Source organism: Spermophilus citellus (assembly GCF_964194105.1).
Source record: "Spermophilus citellus genome assembly, chromosome: 1".
NCBI lineage: Eukaryota > Metazoa > Chordata > Mammalia > Rodentia > Sciuridae > Spermophilus > Spermophilus citellus.
Window position 1 is genome coordinate 167,821,999 of NC_138182.1, and position 10,712 is coordinate 167,832,710.

Here is a 10,712-nt window from a genome sequence, read left to right on the forward strand (position 1 = left end):
TTCCTGAGAAATGTTCTCACTAAGTTGCTCAGGGCCTCCATAAATTGCTGAGGCTAGATTCAACTTGCTATCTTTCTTTCTCAGCCTCCCAAGTCTCTGGGATTACAGATATGTGCCACCATGCTGGGCTTTTAAAAAAAAAAGATTTTTTAGATACAATCTTGGCTTAAAGGAAATGCTTTTGAAATTTTCCTTATTTCTTTAACATAATCTATATTTTCCCTCCAGATTTTTCCAGAAGAATAATTACAGCCACATGTGCTATTTCAATTTCCAGAAACTCTTTCTTATATTACATAGGCATACATTTTCATTGGGTCAGAAAACTCAGCATCCAAGAATGTACTTAGTTTCTCCTAATTATCTAACCTATTATTTAGATATGCAACTAGCGGAAAGAGGAGCAGTACATGCTTATGGGATCAGAATATACATATACAGTCCCCCATAAATGTGATAAACTGAACAGAAAAAGGAGGACAAGAGAAAGGAAAGTTTTGCTCAATAATCCTTTCCATTTATAAAAATTAGAGCCCCGGTATTAAGTCTACTGAAACTTATTTTGAACAATAACCTCAATCTTTATGATATTTTTAAAGCATTTAATTGAAATAAGATTTCTTAAAATACAAATATCTGAGCTACAGATACAATATCAAATACAAATATCTGATTAGTTTTATTGAAAAATATTGAAAGCTTAAATGCTCCTTCTAATCCTGGTTTCTTACTCCAAGCTTAGACAGACTCCCCTTTTAATTTGCCAAGAATTCATAACTTGGAGACCAGATTTTGCAAGGTGTCTTCACAGTACCATTTCCTCTAGAGCTGCTTTCCACCAAAGGCCCTTACAAATCACCCTCATAATGTCCAATCATCTTCTCAGCTTGGTTCTTTTCATTTACAAAAGAGATCAAAAGAGACCTACCTAATTTAAAGCTAGCCCTAAATAAAGTGTTTAATTCCTTCAAAGGGGATGAAAGCTTGGAACTGGATTGAGCAATCCTGACCTTGCCTTCTGGGTGGTCCAGTAACTGGGAGGACCCAGGCTCCAATGCCCCACTTCCAGCGCAGGAGCTCAGGCTGTTTGCCTAGCACTGTGTTCTTATGAGCTTCCCTGTCAATACCAGGCCACACATCTTTTCTGTAGGAAAGAGAAGAAGAGAACCAAATACAATAGCTCCCCCTTATCCCCATAAAGAATGTTCCAAGACCCCCAGTGGATGACTGAACCTGCAGGTAATACTGAACCCTGTATATAGCGTACTATTGTTTTTTCCTTTAGAGTTCATACATGCCTATGATAATGTTTAATCATAAATGAGGAACATAGTTAGAAATTAACAATGATAATAATAAAACAGAACAATTATATATATAATCCAATATTATATATAATGCAATAAATTTATATAAATATGTACTCACTCTCACTTTCTCTTTCTCCCAACATATCTTGTTATATTCCCATTTCTTAGATTGTAGTCAAACATAGTTACTGAAACTGTGAAAGGGGAAACTGTAGATAAGGGGAAACTGCTGTAGTGTGTAATCTCCTGATCATCATCATTTAATAAACATTTTCATTTCTTTTATAAGCATTTTATAAGCATTTCTGTTTCTTTTGGTAGCTAAAGTTTGTTCTTTTTCTCATTTAGTTTGAGTATAAACAAAAGAGTAAATACACAACTGCTTTCTGAGATAATCTGGAATTATAAAAGCAAGCTTTCTAAAATTTAACATTTAAAAATACATTGAATCAAGAATCAGAAGTCTTTAAACAGAGATACAGTGATACCATCACCAAACGGGGGGCTCCCTGGGCCTCTGCACTGATGCAGGATATTACTGTGAAACACTTCTTGTTTCTTCCTCCTGCATTTCCTTCCTGTGCAGGGTGCAGGTCAGTGCAATCCCTGATCACTTGCTGTGCCAGACTCATGCTGCTCCTAAAAATGGGTCAAAGTTAGGGAGCATAAGACCCATACAAGGCTCAACCCACCCATCTTTTGTAGAACTGGCTTTATCTGATGAAAGCACATATTTGGGATGCACTGTCCAAGAAAAGGCCTGCCTCACTCCAATACTAACTGGAACTGAATGGCTAAGTCTGCCTCATTTAGCTAGCAGCCTTTACATTACATCTTTTATATTTTCTGACTTTTTGAACACTATATTTTCTCTATTTTTTTCTACCCCATTAATCCAAATTTAGAAAGGGAAGAGCAACACTTGTTTGGTTTTGTTGTTTTTAATGAGGAACAAAAACTTATATAATATCACATCATTAGGAATGTAAATGGAAAAAATGCATATATATTAGTAGGCTTAAAGCCTTTGTAAATGCCTGGAAGTAAATATGCATTGTGTTATTTTGATGATTTAGAAGCATTCACCTGCAAGGAAATTGTCAATAATTATGAATTATGCTGTAGACATAATTCAGTATTAGTATGTTGGAAACTCAGCAACACGAAACAGATATCCATACTTTTGTTGTACTTTGCAGCAGAAAACCAGTGTGCAAAAGATTTACTTTAGAATAAGCTGAATTGTCCCATAGATGTGTTAGGGTTTCATATGAAATCTGGACCTACAATAAATCAGACACCTGATCAACAAATATCTATTTTAAAAAAAAATATCTATTTGAAAATTGATTCAAAACAAATACAGATTTCAACACAATAATACTGGCTGACTTTAACACACCTCTTTCACCATTGGATAGCTCTTCCAAACAAAAACTAAACAATAAAACTCAATAATACAATCAATAATTCAGACTTAACTGACATATATTGAATATTTCTTTCATCAATAAGTGAATACACTTTCTTCTCAGCAGTACATGGATCCTTCTCTAATATAGACCATATATTATGCTACAAAGCAACTCTTAGCTGATACAATAAAATAGAGATACTAGTCTGCATTCTATCAGATCGTGATAAAATGAAATTAAAAATCAAGGATAAAATAAAATGTGGAAGCTACTCCAAAACTTGGAGAATAAAATGTTATTGAATGGGAAATGGATTGCAGAAGACATCAAAGATGATATAAAAAGTTCTTAGAGGTAAATGAGAACACTGATACAACATATCAAAATCTCTGGGACACTATGAAGGCAGTACTAAAAGGAAAGTTCATTGCATGGAGCTCATTCCTTAAAAGAAGAAAAAGTCAACAAATAAATGACCTAATATTGTATCTCAAAGCCTTAGAAAAAAAGAACAAATCAGCACCAAAAGCAGTAGAAGAGAGAAAATAATTAAAATCAGAGCTGAAATCAATGACATTGAAACAAAAAATAATTTTTAAAAAATTAACAAAACAAAAAGTTGGTTCTTTGAAAAAAATAAATAAAATTGATAAATACTTAGCCATGCTAATGAAGAGAAGGACAGAGAAAACTCAAATTACTGAAATCCATGATGAAAAAGGAAATATGATGGACACTACAGAAATACAGAATTATTTTGAAAATGTGTACTCCAATAAAATAGAAAATATCAATAACATTGACAAATTTCTAGAGTGACTTACCCAAACTGAATCAGGACAATATACACAAGCTAAACAGATTAATTTCAAGCAATGAAACAGAAGATGCCATCAAAAGTCTACAAACGAAGAAAAACCCAGGACCAGAAGATTAACAGTTGAGTTCTACAAGACCTTCAAAGAAGAACTAATACCAATACTCCTCAAATTATTCCATGAAATATAAAAGAGGGAACACTTCCAAATTCATTCTATGAGGCCAATATCACCCTTATTCCAAAACCAGACAAAGACACATCAAAGAAAGAAAACTTCAGACCAATATATCTAGTAAACATAGATGCAAAAATTCTCAATAAAATTCTGGGAAAACAAATACAAAAAAAAATATATTTAAAAGATAATGCACCACGATCAAGTGGGGTTCGTCCTAGGGATGGAAGGTTGGTTCATTATATATGGAAATCAATAAATGTAATTCATCACATCAATAGGCTCAAAGATAAGAATCATATGATCATCTTAATAGATGCAGAAAAAGCATTCAACAAAATGCAGCACCCCTTCATGTTCAAAACACTAGAAAACATGGGGATAATAGGAACATATCTCAACATTGCAAAAACCATCTATGCTAAGCAGAAGGCCAACATCATTCTAAATAGAGAAAAATTGAACACATTCCCTCTAAAAACCGGAACAAGACAGGGATGCCCTCCTTCACCACTTCTATTCAAAATAGTCCTTGAAAATCTAGCCAGAGCAATCAGACAGACAAAAGAAATTAAAGGGATACAAATAGAAAAGAAGAACTCCAACTATCACTATTTGCCAATGACATGATTCTATACTTACAGGATCTGAAAAATTCCACCAGAAAACTTCTAGAAATAATAAATGAATTCATGAAAGTAACAGGATATACAATCAACACCCATAAATCAATGTATTTCTGTACATCATTGGAAAATCCTCTGAAAGAGAAATTAGGAAAACTACCTCCTTTACAATAGTCTCAAAAAAAAAAAAGTACTTGGGAATCAACAAAAGAGGTGAAAGACCTCTACAACGAAAACTACAGAACTCTAAAGAAAGAAAGAAATTAAAGAAGACCTTAGGAGATGGAAAGATCTACATCATTCTTGGATAGGCAGAATACCAGACCTTAAATTACACTACAGAGCAATTGTAACAAAAATGGCATGGTATTGGCACCAAAATAGACATGTAGACTGTTGTGAGCCATCCATGGGCTGTGTGTGAGAGCTATCCATAGGCTGTGTGTGTGAGCTATCCATGGACTGTGTGTGTGAGCTATGAGAATTTGAGCATTATGAGAGGACTGGACTGACATTGCATGCTGATGGGCTGTGTAACGTTAGTGAGACTTTTCTCTCACTCTGCCTATGATCCCACACACCACCTGGATGTCAATCAATCTGCCACAAGACATCACCAAGCAAGATTCCACCTTTCGAAACCCAATTCCTTGCCTTATTGGGATGGAACTTTCTCAAATGTCTTTCCCCTAAATAAAAACAGGGATTTGGGGTTCACTCACTCTCTTTCTCATTTCAGCGCTGGACCTGACCCTTGGGTCACCCAGCAGTCCTAACTTAGAAACTTATGTTTGTGTGCTCCATGGTTTCTTCGCCGTTTTCTTAGTTATTGATACAGCCAGCTCCTTTGAACCCAGTTCATATTGCCAGCCCTGCCAGCTGGTGATAGTAGACCAACGGTACAGAATAGAGGAAACAGACAAATCCACATAGATACAGTTATCTCATACTAGACAAAGGCACCAAAAACATACATTGAAGAAAACATAGTCTATTCAACAAATGGTGCTGGGAAAACTGGAAGTCCATCTGCAAGAAAATAAAATTAAGCCCCTTTCTATCACCATGCATAAAACTCAACTCAAAGTGGAACCAAGGAATTAGACCAGAGGCCCTGTGCCTAATTAGAAGAATAAGTAGGCCCAAATCTTGATCATGTCAGATTAGGCCCCAACTTCCTTAACATAAAATCAACATACTATAGGGACACAGCCACATTAATGTTTATAGCAGCACAATTCACAATTGCTAAATTGTGGAACCAACCTAGATACCCTTCAATAAATGAATGCATAAAGAAACTGTGACATATATACACAATGGAATATTTCTCAGCATTAAAAGAGAGTAAAATCATGGTATTTGCAGATAAATAGATGGAGTTGGAGAATATCATGCTAAGTGAAGTAAGCCAATCCACAAAAACCAAAGATCAAATGTTTTCTCTAATAAGCGGATGCTGACCCATAATGGGAGGTGGAGCATGGGAGAAATAGAGGAACTTTGGATAGGGTAAAGGGGAGGAAGGGGAAGGGAAGGAGCATGGAGATAGGAAAGATGGTGGATTGAGATGACATCATTACCCTAGGTACATGTATAAAGGCATGAATGGTGTGACTACTTTGTGTACAACAAGATAAATGAAAAATTGTGCTCCATTTGTGTACTGTGAATCAAAATGCATTGTGCTGTCATGTATAATAAATTAGAATAAGTAAATAAATAAATAACCAAAAAGAAAGAAAGAAATGAAATGCAGGTTTCAAAGATATTTTGGAGTTATTTTTCCCAAGTGTATTCCATTGAAGCATGAGTATACTTTTATATTGAAAGATGTTTCTTTCAATATAAAAATTTTCCTTGGTCTATGAAGGTGGAAGAAATGTGATGCTATTATTTCTGCTCCTGAAGCTCCACAATGTACCTAACATTGTAGCACCAATTGATTCCATGAGACTTGCTGTGGAAATGCCACCTTCTAATATTAAGCATTAAGATGTAATACTTATTTTTTATTTTTAAAATATTTAATTGATTTTATTTTTAATACATAACAGTGGAATGCATTACAATTCTTATTACACATATAGAGCACAATTTTTCATATCTCTGTATATAAAGTATGTTCATACCAATTCATGTCTTCATACCTGTACTTTGGATAATGATGTCTATCACATTCTATCATCATTGCTAACCCCCTCCCCCCTCCCTTCCCCTCCCACCCCTCTACCTTATCTAGAGTTCATCTATTCTTCCCATAAATATAAAAAAATTGAACATATGATCTTGAAATGTTTAATTACTAGATGAAGTAACCATAACAAATACTTAGGAAATCACAAGCTTTCTGCTACATCACATAATAAAGACAGGCTTCCTATGTACTTCTTCCTAGGTTGTGAACAATAATACGTCTTATGGTATAGATATGAGGTGTCCCCCCAAAGTTGATGTGTAAGACAATGAAAGAATGTTTTGGGGTAAAATTATTAGATCATTAGTGTTTTAACCTCATTGGTGAATTAATTCACTGATATGGATTAATAGAATGATAACTAGTTACAGGGACGGTGTGGCTGGAGGAGGTGGGTCAGGGGGTCTTGCCTTTGGATCTGTATTTTGTTCCCAGTGAGCAGAGCTGTTTCTCTGCTTACTGGTTGCCATGTTCTGAGATAATTTCCTCTTCTATGTCTTTTCACCTTGATGTACTGACTCACCCCAGGTACAGAGCTGTGGAATTAGCGGCCATGGAGTGGAACTTGGAAACCATGAATCAAAATAAACTTTTTCGCCTATTAAAAAAAAAAAGATATAATACTTAAATCCCATAAGGAATTCTGATGTATAGAATTTTGCCCCTATTCCTGTACTCTTGTGGTAATAAAAAAATGAGGAGTAATAATCATACTTTATCAATTTATGAGTAAGTTTAAGTAGCAGAAAATTTTATAGACTGTATGTCTCATAAGTTACACTGTGAACTGTGTAGACACTGAGACTACCTCGTGATGCCCCACCAGCAGTCACAAGCATTGGACACCTTGGAATGTACTTTACTTTGTCTTCCTAGAACCTTCACTAAATCCTTAAGTGAAAAGTAGCCAAGGATTTTTCTCTCATCTTTTTCCCAAGACACCTGCCTTTCTGGTTGCTCAGATTATAATTTTTCATCTTGCTACCACCTAGGTAATGACATACCATGGAGAAGTTGTTAGTGGAATAACTCTATACTGCAGTGGTAATTTCTTTAATCTTCATTTGTGATAATCTACATAGTCATGGTTTCCAAACTGTGTGCCAAAGTGCACTTGGATGCCATAATCTTATAGGGAATTTAAATTTTTCAGTAACACATTATATTTGACATCTTTTAGTCATAGCATAAACTCTTAACCCAAGATATTTCATAGTTTCAATATTAGATCATGCTATATTCTTTTTGTTAGTGGTCATATCTTTGCAAAGCTACATATGTAGCAACTACTCTAATAAAGAGCAAATATTATAAAAATCAATGTGGAATAGGAGGTGAGGGTATGTTTCCATCTGAATCCAAGGTTCGAGAAACTTGGCAGTGTCAATCGGAAAACACATGTTCCATTAGTAATTATGATTATTTAATAATATTTTTTTCAATTCATGTATATTACTTTCCTCACATAGCTAATATAAAAACTTCAGTATAAATACTTAGGTTGTTTGGTCGTAACTACTTAATTAATGGAACTATTGAGTATTTCGGTTGACCTACCTGCACTGTGGAAAATGTACTAAAATATTAAGGACACTAGGATCTGAGAATATTGAGGAACTTTTCTCTGAGATTTAGAGGAAAAAAAATGTAAAAGACATTTCAGCCTTGGTAGAGGATCATCCCCAGGGCTGGAGCTGCAACTCAGGGGCAGAGCACTTGCCCAGCACCATTTAAAAATAAATAAATAAAATTAAAGTAATAAAAAAGAGAGTTGTTAACTTATATTTTTTAAAAAAATGTTCCTATACAGATTTAGCTTCCATGTTTGATTAATAAGAAAGAAATTAAGAGAGAAAGGGAGAAAGGGAGGGAAGGAAGGATGGAATGAAGGAAGAAAGGAAGGAAGGAAAGAAGGAAGGAGGGAAGAAAGGAAGGAAAGATAATGATGTTGAAAGTCTAAAATGTGAATATTACATATCAAGAAACAACTCCATTGATACACTGGAAAAAAAGGAAAGAAAGAAGGGAGGAAAGGAGGACCAAGAGGGAGGCAGAAAGAAAGAAAATACATGTTTTTTTAAGTTTATAAATTTTTTTATTTCTATGTAAAAAAATTAGATGCATTCTCCATTTTGAATCTGAAATCAATAAAAGATAAATATGTACTTCTGATGCTTTAAAGCAGAGAAACCAATGAGATGATGGCTCAACTCTCATGCACAGAAGCTTGGAGAGTCATAGTTGCTACAGTCAGCATGATGTCTACCTTTTGAGGCCTGTTTCCACTTCTTGGTCCTCTTCAAGGTCACAGCTTTGTGCCACTCAGGCAGCTCTAACCATGGTCCCCAAGAGTAAATAACATCTCTTCACTATGGTCATATTCCTCCCTGAAGAAAGTGTGCTTGGATTTGTGACATTTTCCATCTTGGAGCCAAGTTGGAGGACCAGAAAGCTAAGAAATTATTTCTACCCCCTTTTCTGTCTTACCAGAAGGTAAGGCCCTTGGTTACTTTCTGTAGCAATCAACACCTTGTATCTAGTAATCTTCTTGTTTCCTGGTCTCCAATCTATTGGTTTTCCTCCTTTGACCAACTAGCCACCTCTACTCCCAAAGATCTTTTCTTGTTTTATCAGTCCTCTTCCCTGTCAATCTGCAAATCGTGGTGCTATATTAAATTCTTGGTTCAAACATTTACTGACTATCTTCTATAAGGATTTAAAATTGTCATATTGAGGTCTAAGTCACAGTAAAAAAAAACTGTTAAAAACTTTTTACATCATCATATAATCCAACTTCTTGATTCTTGATTCGTCATATGATGGACATGGGTAACATGTCAGATGACTTGCCTAGGTTCAAAGGTTCACACAGATCTGGGGAAACCTAAGCATAGAAACTGTTCATCTTGCTATAGGACATAATATGCTTTTTAAAAATCTCTAAGCACAACAAATATTAATGTGATATAGGGATAATTCATTGCTGGCAAATTCCTGAGTTTTCAAGAGGTTTCAACTCAGCTCCACAATTTCCATCCATCAGAGTGATCAGAACCCCATCAACCTTTTCAGGTCTCACAGATATGTTGAAGTGTTGTGAAAGAGGACATGGAGAAGGTCAAATTCTGTGCCTGATAAGTATCTCTCCTGGGGAAGGAGCCTTGGTAATTGTAGCTCAAATCTACAAGGTAATTGTAGATTTGAGCTACAACTACCAAAACGAAGTCTTCCTGGGGTGTCCCTAGAAAGGAGAGCCCAGTTCTTAAGCACAGATGTGGGCAGTGCACCCTCTAGTGACAGCCATCCAATATGCAGGTCAAGATCCTGAGTGTCATGCTAAACAGATGTGCTCTGATTTTTCCCTCCATGTTTCATAATGGAAATCTTTCCAAAAAGAATATTTTTTAAAAAGTGCTTAGGATCCCACTATTGCAGAAGCAACAAGCCTCCAGTTCTTTTAGGGCTGGGATGCTAGGAAGCATGACCCATGGCCATTCTCTTGGGACCCACAGTCTCTCTCATCAACATAGGGGATCTTTTAGATATTGGGGAAATCTCTCTCCATTATGTTTATCTGAGATGCTTTTTCTGTGACTGTTAATTCCTTTTTCTGTACTGTATATAAAGTGCCTGATACATGGTAAGCATTCACTATTCTCACCCTTTATTATAGTTATTGATAGCCTATTCTGAGATCTAGAGTCAATCAAAAATTATTAATACACTATCTGATATTGGTTGATAATTTACTATTTGCACACATTGTTATAACTTCTTTATATGCATTCCTCATTTAATTCCCACATCTAACAGAGGTAGGCATAACTTTTATTAATCTATTAGAGATTAGAAAACTATGACATAGAAAAATTAATTAATGTGCCCAAGGTCACAAAACTAATAAGAACTGGAGCTGGAATTTGAACCTGTGCAATCTATTTCTGGGGCTTGTGCCCTTAATTATACCACTAAACAAACTTTCCAGATTCTCCTTTCCTGAAGGTAGAAAGAACTTGTACTTTAGACTCCATTAGGTAAACAAAGAATAAAGAGAAAAAAAATAGTAAGCTCAGAATTAAAAAGATGCTCCTACTAATGCCAATACATTAATTATATGAGGGGCCCCAAAGTACTGGAGCATATAAAATATACTATTCTACTTTATCATA